The sequence below is a fragment of the Atractosteus spatula genome, chromosome 19 (genome assembly GCF_055471065.1).
Source record: "Atractosteus spatula isolate fAtrSpa1 chromosome 19, fAtrSpa1.hap1, whole genome shotgun sequence".
NCBI classification, from domain to species: Eukaryota; Metazoa; Chordata; class Actinopteri; order Semionotiformes; family Lepisosteidae; genus Atractosteus; species Atractosteus spatula.
In genome coordinates, this window is record NC_142724.1 from 15,314,869 (window position 1) to 15,330,454 (window position 15,586).

Genomic DNA, 15,586 nt, shown 5'->3' on the forward strand with positions numbered 1-15,586 from the left:
AATAACCTAGCAAGATATCTGTGGAACAAACAGGCTGGAGAGTTCCAGCTCCTATAACACTGGTGCTGCTGACCAGGCCCCACAGCATTGACACTGCATTTCAAAACAGAACACCTTAGACTGGACTGTGGCTTTCAACACTGTGAGATACTGTGCCACAAGAAACAACTTAACCCCCTCCTAGTCAGGGAAACAAGTATTTGCACCTCAGTGAAAGAGAAGAAATTAGTTTTGGAATTAAAAAACAGCTTATATAAAAGTGATACCAGCAAAAAGGAAGACAATATTATGTCTCATATTGTCATAATGTCACCCTGATCCAGTACTGTAACCCGCTGGTTAAATTCTGTATCTAGAGATTTTAGCTTCTGCTGACACAGTTTAAGACCATTTAGAAATGAATGGTACTGTACAATGCAGTGCTCTGTGCTGAATTCTGTAGTTCTCTAGTGTGGACTGAGCCTTCACATACTAACCCAAAAGCTCATATCACTATGATTCAGGTGGGTAGCTGCGTCAGCATGCATAGTCTGCAAAGGAACAAGTAATAGGTTTATTCCATGCTGAAAAGAGAAGAAAGAAAACACAACGTTTCGGCCGTGGAGCCTTCTTCAGGTTTGCTCGTTATGATTCAGCTCAGCAGCTCTGACCTAGTGGATATAAGTAATATTCCTTTGTTTGAAAGAACATTAAGGGTGATATAGATTTAACTTACATGAGCCTTACCCTGTAAAAGGATTTTGATTAAATGTATTGTGAGATATCTGGGTGTTATAAAGGGCTAAACATTCTGTGCTTATCCAATGTAGCGTGCATTTGTTTTGTAATGGAAAGCCAATCAAAATCAAATTATGGCTTGAATGATTGTTTATGCTGGAGGGACAACTCGGACATATGTAAAACATTACGAACAGGTAGAAACAAATGAAGGAAAAATAGAAAACAAAGCAAAAAGATAGTATGCCAAAAAATGAGTCATCTTTATCTGCAGTTTTAGATCGATACTACCTCAGATCTGCTTGGCAGTCAGTCAAGAATTTTGTCTCCTGTCAGCTTTGTCACCTCCTCCTATACCGCAGCAACACGCTCCAAAGGTGAAGTACGAGGGACACTTCAACACAGCTTTGCTTTCTCAGACTGCTTGAACAGGTAACAGAGACCCAGAGTCTTCTCTTGTCTCTTGCATGAGTGCAGAGGAGATCTCCTGCCAAGTCTGTTGCTTGACTTCATAAACTAAAGACCTCTCCAAGTCCACCCAATGACTTTCAAGAACGAATAATGCTAAATGTGTTTTGAATATCAGAATATGCCTAAAAAAACAAGCTTTTTCCCAGATTCCAAAGTAACTGATTCTCAAATTTATTGCTGTGTCGTGAATATCCTTTTCACTTTAAAGTGGCTTGTCAAAACCTGATTTCATTTTCATTCTAAAAGTCTCTTAACTGCTGAGTTAACCTGAAACGGTAGACCCCTTTCTAAATTGCCAGCACTGAAAAGACCTCATGTTTCTAAACATTTCCCTTGGTCAGGATGTGCATTACCTATAATTCCAAAGAAATAGCAGCACAAAATACTAGCAAAAGCAAAAGAAAGAACAGTCCTATAGTTACGCCTCAACAGTTTGTAGCCTTTTTAGTGTCTGGAAGGGAAGAAATAATATGATAATATGATAAATCCAAAGGAAAACAAAAACAACAGTGGAATATTATGGTCCATGACCAAAGAGGCGAAAGGGTTAAGCTATCAGCTCTTTAATTGCAGTGCTGCCGATACACCCCAGCCCCCACTCTGTCTGTCCTCTCTACCATATGGATCTAATCGGGCAAGAGCCAGCCAGCTGGGGCCTCCAACAGTCACCTGTGACAGAGAAAAGGGGACAGAAGGCTTCAGATTCTTATCCAGGGGAGAGACAATGTGTTTGCGGGAGAAAGAGAGGAGAGGGGAGGGGGAAGGGTGGAAGAGGGGGGCAGTCCAGAAGCCACGAGACTCACAATGAGGCAGAGAGAACGGACTCTGGCGGAAACAATGACTGCACCTGGTCCCTGCCTGTCCACACGCGATGACAATGTAGCACACATCTGTTCCCAGACTGCACTGCCCCACCCCCACTCCCGGCAAAACCACTCTTTTTCATTACAGCATAGCAACAGGTTTGAGTCCACCACCCCCACTCCAGCCCTAGTCACTCAGCTTATGAAAAAATGCATGTTTTCCCATTTTCCGACAAAAGACAGCCCCCTTCCTTGTCTTTGCAGCTACAGCAGAATGCCTTATTTAAATAAATAGAGCTAAGGAAATTAACCTTTCAAACATTTACAAGAGGTGCCCATCAAAAAGAAAAGGTGTCTTGTGCGTGCAGTACAATCTAAATAAACTGCTTTTGATCAGCACCTCGTTTGGGCTGATTATTCATTGCTGTCTGTACAGGATAATAGATTTATTCACTGCAGCAAACAATGTTTTTTCTATGACTGGGAGGCTCATTCTAAACAAAGGGAATCAAACAAAAGCCTTCAGACACCTTTAGTTTTACATTAAACAGCTCTACAGAGACTGGCGCTGACCTTGTGCAAAATTAGTTCTTATTTGGCCAGCAGACATTGTTCCAATGACAGCTTACAACTATCCTATACGCTGTCTGATTTCTCCGTGTTAGAAGTTCCTCCAGCAATGACTGGATGAGGTAAACAATAAAGGCCCCACTGGTCTCCCCAGCTGGAGTTTAAAACTCCTCCAGTTTTACCTGAGCATAGCATAACGACACAAAAATGGTTAGAAGCAAGAGGAGGCCATTCTGCCCATTTACCCCATTTGCTAGTTAGTATCTCGTTGATGGAAGGATTGTATCCATCTGTTTCTTTAATAAGAGTATTGGCTTTAACAACATGGCTGCATAGCTTGCTTCATGCTCCTACAACCCTTTGTGTAAAGCAAAAGTCTTTACACACACTAGTGTGTGTCCCACTAGTCAGAATGGGAAGTCTGTCTCTCGTATCAGGTAGTTTCCACCTGTGTCCTCTGGTTCAGGTTTCATATTTTATTCCCAAGTCCACTTGGTTGACTCTGTCATTGCCTTTGTGGATGTTGAATGGTTTTATCTGGAGGTTGTTCACCACCAGAATCCCATCATGTAAAGAAACGCTTTCAGTTAATCCATTTATAAACTACCCCTGCACACACTGAGAACCCATAGCAAGGACCTGTTAGAAAATATTTTTGTAAAAATATTTTTGGTGTGCAGAATTCTATAATATGGTACAGGTTCACAGTCATCTTAAGCCTGCTTCCACGTGTGGTCTGAAAAGCACTATCTAGGAGAGCCAGGCTCAGTGATTACTTAAGGGAGCCCCTCCTCTCTTGCTCCCTAGTATAAGTAACCCCCAACAAATTTATGCACCACTGAATACAGGCCAAAGCAATAATGCAATGTTTCAGTTCATGACCAACAGAACACACCGTCCCAGTGTGCTGTTCAGGCAGAACGTGTGTCAACGGGGAGAATAAATTAGATGGTGCAGGAGCTGTCCAGACAGACAGCAAAAAGAACAGTTGTTCTGACTTTGTTTCATCAGCTCAAACTATTAGACCTTCAAATACAGTGTGCATTTATCTTGGCTCAGTTGATTAGCTTAGCCTAGGGCCTGAACAGACTAAGTTGGGCCTAGTCCCAAGATAAATAAGGTACCTTCTTATAAAACGGCATTTTTTTCTCCCTTTTGTAGCCATTTCTTAAGCTACAAGTCTGTATTTAAGAGGTTTTCTAACTGGCCTTATATAATGACTAGCAATTCCCAACTATAAAGCCTCTTAGTCTTGAAAACATATTCTACCAAAAATGTTTTAAAAGGAGTTGAAATGTTAAAATTGCAAAAAACAAAATTACCTGTAATATATGCACCCGAATGGAAAATGAATTACTGACAAAGAGGAAAAAGAGTTTGGCCAGAGATCTTCAACGATCTATAGCTCAGGAAAAGTGGCATGCCAGACTCGTAAATACTACACTCTGTTCGAGACCGCTCATGACCAGGGAGTCTACACGCATTGCAGGTTTGGCGGCAGAAACAGAATCGTGTGTGTGCATGCATACCTCTCTTCTGTTCTGGCCGATTCCAAACTCAAAGCCCCTTTGTGGAGTTTAGTTTTCATGCAGTCCTCATAGTCACAGGGAATCTGACCAGCCAGGCGTCTGAGATGCCAATAAAATCTAATGGAGTCTCTGGAATAGTTTGGTAAAACTTTGCACGTTTTGCTGCCCAAGCACAGGTACAATCCAGGATGAGAGCCATGAAAGCCATGAAGGTAGAAGGTAGCAAGTTCTTAAGGAGTGAAGAGGAGAAGATGATTGATATTCTGAGGGAAGGAGGGTGCAGTAATCTTAACCTGGTGATTTTTGTTTAAGGGAAGCATCAAACAAGAAAGCAAGGAGGGAAAGCAGTAACGAGAGAGCCTGGCAGGGAGGGTGACATCGTTAAGGTCATTAACACACAGACAACATAAATGGGCTCCATAAAGCCCCTTTCCTGATGGCTGCTTTGGGAAGCATTATATTATCCAGTCATTATATTAACTGCTCAGAGCTTTGTTACAGACTCTCAAAACCCCCTTCACCTCTCACAGCTAATTGATGGATTTCTTTCATGCACGTTAGGAACGTTCCAACCAAGAGCCGGATTCTCTCTTGCTTGGAAAGAAATGGGTCTAGACCAACTCTGCAAACAAGCAAAGTCTACAAAAATGGTTTATTGTTTCCTCCACCTTGCACAGAAACTTAAACAGCAGCATGATTTCACGTCACTAATTGAAAATGTTAAACAAGAGACGTGCCAATTTCATTCCAATCTCCTTTTATTCTTACGCTGCTCTTTAATCATGAAAAAAAAATAGAATCAAAGGATTGAAACACAAAGTGCTGTTTAGGTGACAGTTTTAATACAACACCATAAGACAAAGGCAATATGAGGGGATTAATATTACGTAACAGACGTGCAAAATTAATGCTAAGCAAGGTTACAAGTAACACAGCAGTACTATTTTACATTTTTTACTTTCACCTCTTTAGATTACCGAGACGATTCCCTCAGAATGCAGGCGAGCTACACTACCTAACATGGATCGCAGTTCAGACACTAAAACAACACAAGGGTCATACATGCTGTCTAACTTACATTTCAGAAATGTGCTAATGCACTTATCCTGTGCCCAAGCCTGTGTGTTTTAAACATCTCTCTACTCTAATGGCTGGATAAGAAATCCAACCCAGCTAAAATGTGCTGCTCACTATACCTACGGTCAACATTTGCTGGAACACTTAAACAGCCTGTGAGAAAAACAGTAAATCATTCCTAGAGGCTGTTAAGTATAATAAGTATTTTGCAATGCTCTTTTCTTTTCATGTGTCTGTCTCTCTTTCCTTTAATTTTACTCTTTCTTGTTAAGGAAGATTTGGGAGAGATGAGGAAAGGGGACTGGAAATTTTAGATTTTCCTTTCATAAATTGCTTGCAGTTGAAACACTGTACCAACAATTTACAAGTTGTGTAGTGTCATTTTAATATGGATATTATGCATCCCAGCATTTTATTTGTGTAAAATGCAATAATAACACATATAAAAAAATAAATTAGGCTGAAATGTTATAGTATAATCTACAATTTACAATTTTGTAGCAACTATGCAGCTATAAGTGTTGGCAATCTATAAGTTATTTGTATAATTTGTATCATAGTTAAATATAATTATAGTTTTTCCGAATATACATTTACCTTCACTGGTATTAGGCAAGATGAATCTCGAATTTAATATTTGGGTGTTTGTATTCATATTTACAACTGAATTATCTGTACACTAGATATTAAGAGTGGTCTTGTTATAACAAGACAGAATGTCTTGAAGCGGCTCTGGCTATGGCCTTGAAATTATCTTATTTAAATGATCTCTTTTTCTGAAGCACTCTGGGAAAAATGTTTTAAATTTAATGTGAGTCTACGGGGATTTAGAAATAATGCATCTTAGCAGACATAGAGGAATTTCAAAACTCTTTACAATGTTGTTATTCAGCTTCTATAGTTGTACTTTTGGCTTCATTATCTATGGCTACCTTTGTAATTATAAGTGTCAAAGTAATTAATGTTTTGCATATGGTGCATCCATCTAAAAATCACTTATTGGAAAAAAAAGAACTTAGGATATTATAGTACAGGCTTGTCATGTACCAAGCCATTTTACATCTGTAACTTTTAGCTTTGGCAAGTTCGTTAACCTGTTCTATAGGCAGCTGAGCTTCCCACAAACTTTAAAAAAAAACATTGTCAAATGTTAACATTCTATGGCAGAATTGTTTTAGCACAAACTCCTTATCAGGAATTTTGGAATTTGTACAGTGTTGTATTTGTATGTCACAGCAGCAAACTTTATCAAAGATGATGATATCGGTTCACATCTCATGTTCATATTTTATTTTAAAAGTAAAATTTAAGAGAAGCATCATGGTACTTTTTTCAGTTTTATTCTTGGAAACTTCTTTTTTTTTAATCTGCTAAGAATGTGCTGTTCATACAAGGACATCTAGGATCTTTGCTACACCATCAAATGTTTTTTACAAATATCACAGTATTATCTTCACACAATGTTAATCGAGCCTGCACTCATGTTTAATTGACACACAATTTTTCACACAGGTTAAAGGTTTGGTGTTGTAGACCTCCATGGAAAGAATCTCAGTTTGGTAAGCAAATTTCAGAACTATAGCCTAAGAGCAGGAATTTCATGTCCAGTCTCCAGCCTACAAGAGGGCATGCGCGCTGTTAAAACTATTCAATGTTTACTTTAATTTCATCATGCTATCTGTGTGTACTTTGAGAAAATGCTTATCCCTGTTCTCCTGTCCATCCCTGTGGCTATCCCACACAAAAAAATTCCACACTCCCACATGGAGAAGTTGCTCGTGTGCAGTGAGGAATAAAAAGCCCTGTGCTGCAGAGATGCTGTCCCATGTGATTCCCGAAAAGAACGGATACAGATAACAAAGGAAGACAGCTGTAATAAAGAACAAAAGAGCAGCAGGGAGCCACTATCACTGTCTGTTGCTCAGTAGGGGGGGTGATGTTAAACTTGGGACAGTTATTGTGTTACTATGTGTAATTATTCAAACCTTGTGGTAAAAAAAAATCAGATCAGATTGCTGCCTGTCTCTTTCAGAGGTTTCTCCCGTTTAATCAATCATGAAGTTCTATTTGTCCCAAGGAGAATGTGAAACAATTTGTGACAGGTTAAAGGATTCATGACCCAGAGAAGTGGTGCTTACTCTGGATTTCTGCCCAGTCTGGGCTGTCCAACCTGTGCCGCTATGAGCGTCCGGAAAACTCAAAACTGGCCATGGCCAAAACAAACAATCATCCCTGGGGGTCAGAACGTAACAGATTATTTAACTGAGGGAAACTGCTGTCCTGCCATGCAGAGGTGCAACACAAGAACCCATTCCGTCTGTGTGTGTCTCTCTCCCCTGCCAAACTGACAAATTTCAGCTTTCTGGAATCTGTTTCAGAGCGTTCTCCCACAAGTCACACAAAAGGCACCTTGTTTCACTGCCTCGCCTCACCAAACAGCAGATTTTACCCCTGCTAGAGGACGTTTTTACTAAGGGAAGTAAAACTACTTTTAATTTTGGAGGTGAAGAAAAGACAAACAGACCAAAAAAAGGAACAAAAAAGATATTGCAATACAGGTCAACCTTGTCCCCCAAAAAGCTACCAACCAGTTCACATGAAACACCTTCCACCTCAGTACCAGAGACTAAAAAAGTATATGCTGTTGCAGTTAAGTACTGCGAAGGGCATAGAGCTCCATTCACCTGACAGGTAATGCCTCTGTTTCCTTTTGGAATTAATTTCTCCTTAACCCTTTTTGAGCAACAAAGAGTGACACGGGTCACTTCTCAGGGCACAAGTCATGGCTTCAGGGTCTACTCCTGAATCTCACAAAGACACAGGACAGGCCACCAATTCTGCCTCATTGCTGTCCAAATGACAAGCTCAATAGACCCAAGCTGGACAAAAGAGCCATTCAATACCATGGCTCCCACACGCAATAACATGGCTATTTTCGAGCAAATTATTTTGATGGAGCCCAGGTCTAAATCATGCAATGACAGCAGCGAAGCCCGATATTACATCTCCATTCACTGGGCTTAATCCAGTATTTCCTGTTCAGGTCAAAGCAGATGCAGCATTTTTTGTCCGTGAAACGACTGCCCATAACCCCTCTGTCAGGATACAGAAGGGGCTTTCAGCAGCTCGAAATTCCTACACTTCTTCTGAGAGGTCGAAAGCCATTTGTCAACTACTGGTAACATAAAGTTACCCTGCGAGAAACACATAATGCAGATGTAAGCAAAACATTAATTGCATTAAGGCTGAAATAATGTTTCAGAAAGACGTGGCTCCATGGTGTGTGGTACTGTATCACTTATTCAACTGGAGAAGAAATTTCTGATGTCTCCACTCGATCTTCTGTTTCCTGCATGCCACCCAGTAGTAGCACTGATGTGGGTCCCCACATACAGTATGTAAAGTGAAACTTGATCTAATGAGATGAAAAGCACTATATAAATGCGAGGAAACTGTATGATTTCTGCAATGTAACTGTTTATTTTGCTTTTAAATGTCAAAAAGGGCTGCTGGATTTTGAAACATGCCAGTTACATTTGTTGCAGCAGTATCACAAAAAAAAAGCCGGCAGCCGCTGACTTTGAAGACGGTGTGAACATGCAGGAAAATTTCTGCACCATAATGAAGGGTTAAGCAGCAGGGAGACATGTAAATCAATCAGCCTGATACTTACAAAGCAAAATATGCAACTTAAAATTCTTTACTGCTACAGGAGCGGTCTGTCCTTCAGTGAGCCTGTGTTCAGCTGTGCCCTGTTCACCAGATGCTGTCAAAAATGAATTCTGCTATGGATGAAGATTTGATTATCAAGTACGTGGTGAAGAGAGAAAACACAGCAGTGGCTTTGGCTTTAAAAAAAACAAAAGAACCCAAATCAACTCTGCTCTTTCTGTCACTGTGACACACAACAGATGTACTTTAACAAACCCTGTTCTATCTGAAGGCAGTTTAGACTTTGCAGACTTACTCATCAAGAGCCAGAGTGGGTAAACTGAGCTTCTCCAGGCTTCCCCACAACAATTCAGAGACAAATCCTGTCTCTTTTTCAGCACCCCAGGAAAATCCCTTCACCCCTGTAGCTCATGTTTAAGACAAATTTACCACCAAAACATTAAACCCATACAGAAGTCCAAAGTTTTATTTGAAACCATTGTCCCTGGCTCTTTCAAGGGCTTCAGTAAAGACCAGGAAGGCCACACAGGCTAGATTCAGGGCTTCCTCGCATATAAACTTAAAAAGATACCAGCCAGACAATAAAAACAAATGCTTGTATTTTTGGTCCATTAAATCACAGCGTGTGAATTCAAAACTCTGATTAGCTTTTGCATTCACTGTGCCCTTCACTTGAAAAGAAATGTATACCTCAGTCCACATACAGTACCTAGCCTGCTACACAGAGCACAGTGAGCAAGAAACTTTGCTCTGGATTTAAGGAAAGAGCAATGACAATTTACTTGATTCTAGAATTTTAGCTTTAATTAAGAGACATTCTTAAGAATGCTACAAGAGAAACAAATATAGACCAGAAAACAAAAGTTTGCCTAGGACATCTAGTGCTTTCTGAAAACGGAAGTAGCAGATAAAACCCCTGCTCTGTTCTACTTTCCCAGCTCCTTGACCACCCAGTGATGACTCTTACCTTAGCAGTCAAGAAGAAATCGTGACGAAGCAGAGAGAGAGAGAGACTGTCCAGCAAATAACTGTCCAGCAAAGCAAAATCATTTAAAAAAAGGCCTTGAAGAGACACGGTCTTCCTCACCTCCTCTGTGTCTCAGCCTGTCTTTATTTTTTACTGTAATCCTCTCTTTTCTTGTTGCTTTCTTTTCCTCCCTCCCTCCTCCTGACACCTTCATATGTCAGGCATGCGTACCCTCTCCCACATATGTGAGCTCCAGCTCAGCCTCAGCTGCCTATCCAAATCCAAGGAAACACAGATGGGTCCCAGATGGAAAAGGCTATCCAAGCAGACCAGCTCTCGCTCTCTCGCTCTCCCTCTCTGCACCAAGCCAGCACTGCCCCCTCCCTCTCCCCAGCTCACGGACACTTTCCTCTGTTTCCAAGGGCTGCCTGCCAAGCTGATGTCACCCCTAGGCCACACCCCCCGTATGGATCCCAGCCAATCTGCTGCTAATCTGTTTAATGTATTTACCGAAGGCCTCATAATTATCATAACTAATTGCTCTGGCACACACAGGCAAAACAAAAGCCCTGCCAAGTCCACTGTGATCCTCGTCAACACCCTACCACCTCCTCACCCCCAACAGACAAGTCTTATATTTTTCAGGATACATGTATGTATAGGTTTGATTAGCTTGATTTTAGCTCTCGGACTCTGCAAGGTGGTGGTCGAGTTATTTCCAGTAAACCTGTCTCTACCCTGATGATGCACAAAAAAAACAACTGAAAAGACGTTTCTTTAGCAGAAATCATTCCATTCTCACTGACTTGTTCAGCAGAGAGCACAGTGTTTCAATGCATGAAAACAAAAGGTTTTTTCAGTTGTTTTTTTCTGCTCACGGTTACAAAAAGCAGGCACGCTTTTCAATTTAAAAAAAATATAATATCTTTTTTTATCTTTTCCCAGGGCTGGGGGATTTATAGTTGTGAACGAATACCTTCTGTATTTTACTGGAAATAATACATTGTACTTCAGAATCACTGACTCAGCACAGTACTTCCACGAATCTAGCTCTCTAAATTAAGATCAAGCTCTTTGCAATCCAATTATTTAGCCAAGATGAAATTTTAAATAATGTAGATATCCCATGACTATTCGTTTCTTACAGACAGCACTTATTTCTGTTCCTAGTTGCATATATGCATACAGCAATAAAACCATAAACTGTATTCTCCCAGTTTCTTATTAGAGCAAATTGGTTCACTACCAGCAGATAACCTTTACATGGCCTACGTTACAGCCGGCTTTCCACCTATCACAACTTTCGGACACCTTATCTCATCCTTGTCTGATCCCCTGCTCATCTTATTTTGGCATTATTACTTAGGTACTTTCGGACACCTTATCTCATCCTTGTCTGATCCCCTGCTCATCTTATTTTGGCATTATTACTTAGGTGGTTTACTGGTACTGTTTGCTCTTTCTAAAGTATTTATTATCTAACAGGAATCACTGTGCTTTTTTAATTGCCTCTTGAATGGTTTCCCAGTCCTGTAGGCCAAGAAAACAAGTGTAAGAGAGTGGAGCATTGTGCGCCAAACGTGGTTCACGTTTGCATATATTATAGTGACTGATTTGAGAACAAGACACATGCCCCAGATTGAGAAGAATGTGGAATAAAAGGATAAGTGATAATGCTAAAAAGATCCTTTTCTTGTTACTGAAACACTGATTTAGTGGAGCACACAGCTCAACACAAGGCCTGCAGGAGTGCAGAAGTCACAGGGGTTCTCTGTCTGCACCGCACACAGGCTCCTGGGAGATCTGCAACTGCCATTTTTGGTTCACAGTCAAGCAGCACAGAGTGACTCGCCGACACCTCTCCCGTCTCCCCTCCCGTATACTCAACCACATCTGAGTCTCTTCTACCAGAGGCGGATGAACGTTCCTGCAGGAGGGAACTTCTGTTTGAACAGAGCCTGGCTCTTCCCTCTCGGAATTCACAGTTGTTATCCAGCTAGAATTGAAAGGGCCTGACGATTTTCAACTTCCGCCTTCTTGAGACAATCCAGCATGCTCAAAAATACACATTAATTCATAAAAACACTCTGGGATTAATTTCCACTGAGTGAGATAAAGGAGGCAGAATACGCATTAAGAAACAAACACCCGCAGTGTATGTTCTATAAGCACAATATCCTGGGTGCTTTTCTCTTATGAAGGCTTTATTAAGGGACTTTATTTTATATTTTTTATTTAAAAAGCTATTTAAAATATAAGACATACAGTACCAGGATACACTGTTTTACTTAAGCACTGTAGTATCAATAGAAAACTTAAAATGTGTCATATTAAATGAAAACACAACTAAAATGTACGACCTTACAAAAAGAGAAGAGCAACGCAACAACAAAACACTGTAGCAATGCTGAGTTAGTGTAGAAAACCCCAGCCTTCCTTTGATGAAACAAATGTAATGTACAAATGTAATGTTCTTTCCGCAATGCTGGAAAGAATTCAGCGAGTCCTGATCTTAAAGGTCAGTTAATCCAAGTTGCCTTGAATATCATCACAGGTCACATTTGTGAAGAAAAGCTTTAGCCAGCCAACCCACAGAGGACGAGGGGTCTGGAAGCTGAGGCTGTATGGAGAGTTAAAGACTTCTAAGCAAGACCTCTGCAGGCCAGTGCAAGCCTGCACGGCACTTTGTCTTTCACATCCATCACAAACCTTAACCCTCACTTCCCTGCTTGAGTCGATCGGTAGTGTTCGTGCGAGGGCCCTCCTGAACTTACTCAAGCCTACCTTTAATGTATTTATTTGTACAAGAAAATGATACAAGGCTGTGTATATGATTGCTTTTCTCTGTTCCCTGCAGCTGCCAGTCATTGGGGTAAAAGAAAAAGGAAATGGAGCCTCTGTACCACAGAGTGAGATATCCCAGCCTGCCCTGCACATCTGGTTCCAGTCACACTCACTCTCAGAACATACTTTTAGAAAAATAAACAGCAAAATTTAAGTGACCACTCCGCTTATTGAAAACAGAGCAGAGCAGCGAAGGATTCTAGGAAAAATATATACATACATAAATCATTACTGGGCTGCCAAACCTCCCTAGGTAGTGCTGATACCACGGACAGAATGTTATTTCTGAAGTCCCAGCCTGACCTTCTTCTGCATGAAGTGAAACAGATTACAATGCCAAGGCTGCATCATTCCCTAACTCCAACCTCCACAGCTACACCAAGAGAGATTTCTTATTCTGTCCCAACAGTTTTTGAGCATTACACATTACAGCATTCCAGTCAGCGATTTCTGAGCTTCCTCCATCTGTGGGAGCTTGTTTTTGTCTTGGTTAAGGAAGCTGCTCTACACCCGAAGCCACAAACTCTGATGTTATTCAACCGGCTCACATTACCTTAGAAGCTATAGCTTTTGCATGAAATCGACTGCATCTTAAGTTTCTGGTTAAAGCCTGCAGTCTTAACAGTGGATAAGAGTTCAGCTTTCTGCACGGTGAAAAGTGAAAGCCCACAGCTACAGGTCAACAAGTGTGTCTCTAAAGTGGGGATACTGTTGACCTTAAGTACCATGACAGTACGACTCCCATCATCCATCTCTGACAGGCTGACAGGAATCGTGCGGAGAAGTGACTCATTTTAAATGTGACCCTATACTCCTGGTCTTGGTCAGCCTGGAAAATGTATTCACAATTATTCCACACTCCCAATGTCTCTTGTGAAAATGTTGCTTGTTGCTTCTCAACAAAGTCACAAATAACAACCCGCAGCAGCTGACATCATTTTTCTGAATATTTTTATTTAAAAAAAACAACTAGCCCCAAAGGCCTATAGTAGACCTATGCAAGTTTTTTTCTTAAAAATAAAAATCAGTAACTACAAACTATTTTTGTTGTACTGAATTTATTATTTTTTGTTCTGGGGCCGCGACATTGATCTCACAGCTCACGGTTTGCACCATTCTGCAGTACAGCAAGCTGAAAACAACACAAAGAAACTCTCATCTCTTTTGTCTTTTAGACAAGATGAGCCTTTAAGCACATAAGTGGAATAAGCAGCTTTCTGGAAATGGCAGTTTTTAAAACTATCACTGAGTCAAAAGTGCAACAATCACACTTCTTGCCAAAGAGGTGCCGTGAGTGGCCAGACTGCTGGAGTGAATCATTCTCTCAACAGGAGAATGGATAGCCCCTGTCTTAACAGCCAGTTATCTTAAAGTGTTTACAAGCCCACAGGCACAGAACAGCAGAGTAAATGGGCCTTTATATGAGAAAGCAAGGCCCCGAAACTGCAGGGATTCTACAGTAAACAAGAACACACAAGATCTCAGAACACTTAACTGCCAGGCATCCTACAGTGGCACTTAATGTAGTGCCTCTACCTTTTCATTTTCAAAAAGAAACACATTTCAAGAAGAAACAGCATTGTTTTCTAATGCAAAAAGCAACAGTTTAAGAGGCTGATTCAAAATGTTTTCTTTCTATTCTGATTTTGGATCCTGTTAACTAGCTTCCAGCGTAATATTCTAGGAACCTCTCTGCCCTTGTTTTTCTGACACAAGTGTTTTTTTAAAAAGGGATGCAGAAGAGTTTTTTTTACAGAGCATTTTGCTTTTTCACATTGTTAAACCATGGCCACATGAGCTGACAAATGCCTTTATTGGATCAGTAAAGTTATTCCAAGGGAATTGAATAGATAAGGTGTTCTTAACTTTGTTGCGATCAGTCAAACTAAATGCTTCGGGTATAATCATCTACATCTTTTATGTTGAAGGAAAGCTTCTTGAAGCGTTCTATGATTTCTTGCAATTTTTACCACTAGGCAGAGCTCAGACTCATCAGTGGTTTATCCTTGATTTAATGGAGCACAGATCTGCACCTTGTGATGACATATCTCTCAAAATCATCATTGTGATTAACTCAAAAGCTTAAAAGGGGGAAATTATTCAGCCCATTTAACTCATATGATTGCTAATGACTTGTCAAATTGAGGATCTCATTCAGTCACGTCTTAAAAAATGCAAGGGTACAACTTTGACATCATGGCTGAGCTACTTATTCCAGACTCCCACAACACTTTGTGTAAAGACGTGCCTCTTGTTCTCATTCCTAAACGCACTATCCCATAGTACCTACTTGTGTCCTCTGGATCATGATTCACTCTTGTTCTGAAGAAGGTGTCACATCATTGTTGTCCCTGCACTGATTGCCTTATTTCACTCATTGAGATCCCACCTTCCACCCATTAAACATGTAAAGGGCCAGCCCCTGAAGCAAGAAAAACTCCATTGACTTCCATGTGGCCTCCCCCTCTCCCCCTGCCCCTACTGCCATTGTGCTCTGCTTGTCAATCGCCTCATCTCATCCATAACAAATGGCTCCAGGTTTCTTTTTTTCCTTCTTTTCCCCCTTCTTCCCTCTGGATGAAAGGCAGGCATTGAGCCTGCAGTGGCATTCCAAAACCCCAGCCCACGGCTCCAGAGTGTCTGGCTATCCAGCACTTCTGGGAGCGATTAGTTTAAGCAAGGCCTGACCCGCCTACTCACCCATGGAAAACCGTCAGATCTCTCATTACACTTGAGGGAAGGAGTGTGTGTGTGCGTGCGCGCGCAAGGGTCTGGGTAAGTGTGTATAAGTGTGTGTTTGTGCGTGTTGGTGATGTATGTGTTTAAAATGGATCTGAAGAGTTTTACATTTGACTGGATGCGTGATGCAAAATTTCCCACTGGTTCAAGCCAACTCCACCCCCCCCCCCTCCATACACACACACCTCCACCAGCAC

General features: G+C 41.0%; 1 protein-coding gene across 2 annotated transcripts in view; it reads right to left on the reverse strand.

The window, feature by feature from the left end:
- The window catches only part of cbfa2t2 (CBFA2/RUNX1 partner transcriptional co-repressor 2), a 45,437-nt gene that overhangs the window by 20,871 nt on the left and 8,980 nt on the right, over positions 1-15,586 (reverse strand). Inside the window, exon 1 of one of the 2 annotated variants that reach the window (XM_088937694.1) lies at positions 9,807-10,186. The exons of the other annotated variant lie outside the window; for it this stretch is intronic. The gene's annotated coding sequence lies outside the window, so the exon portion shown is untranslated. Of the gene's footprint in view, positions 1-9,806; positions 10,187-15,586 lie in introns of those variants that run through there. 2 annotated transcript variants of the gene reach the window in all.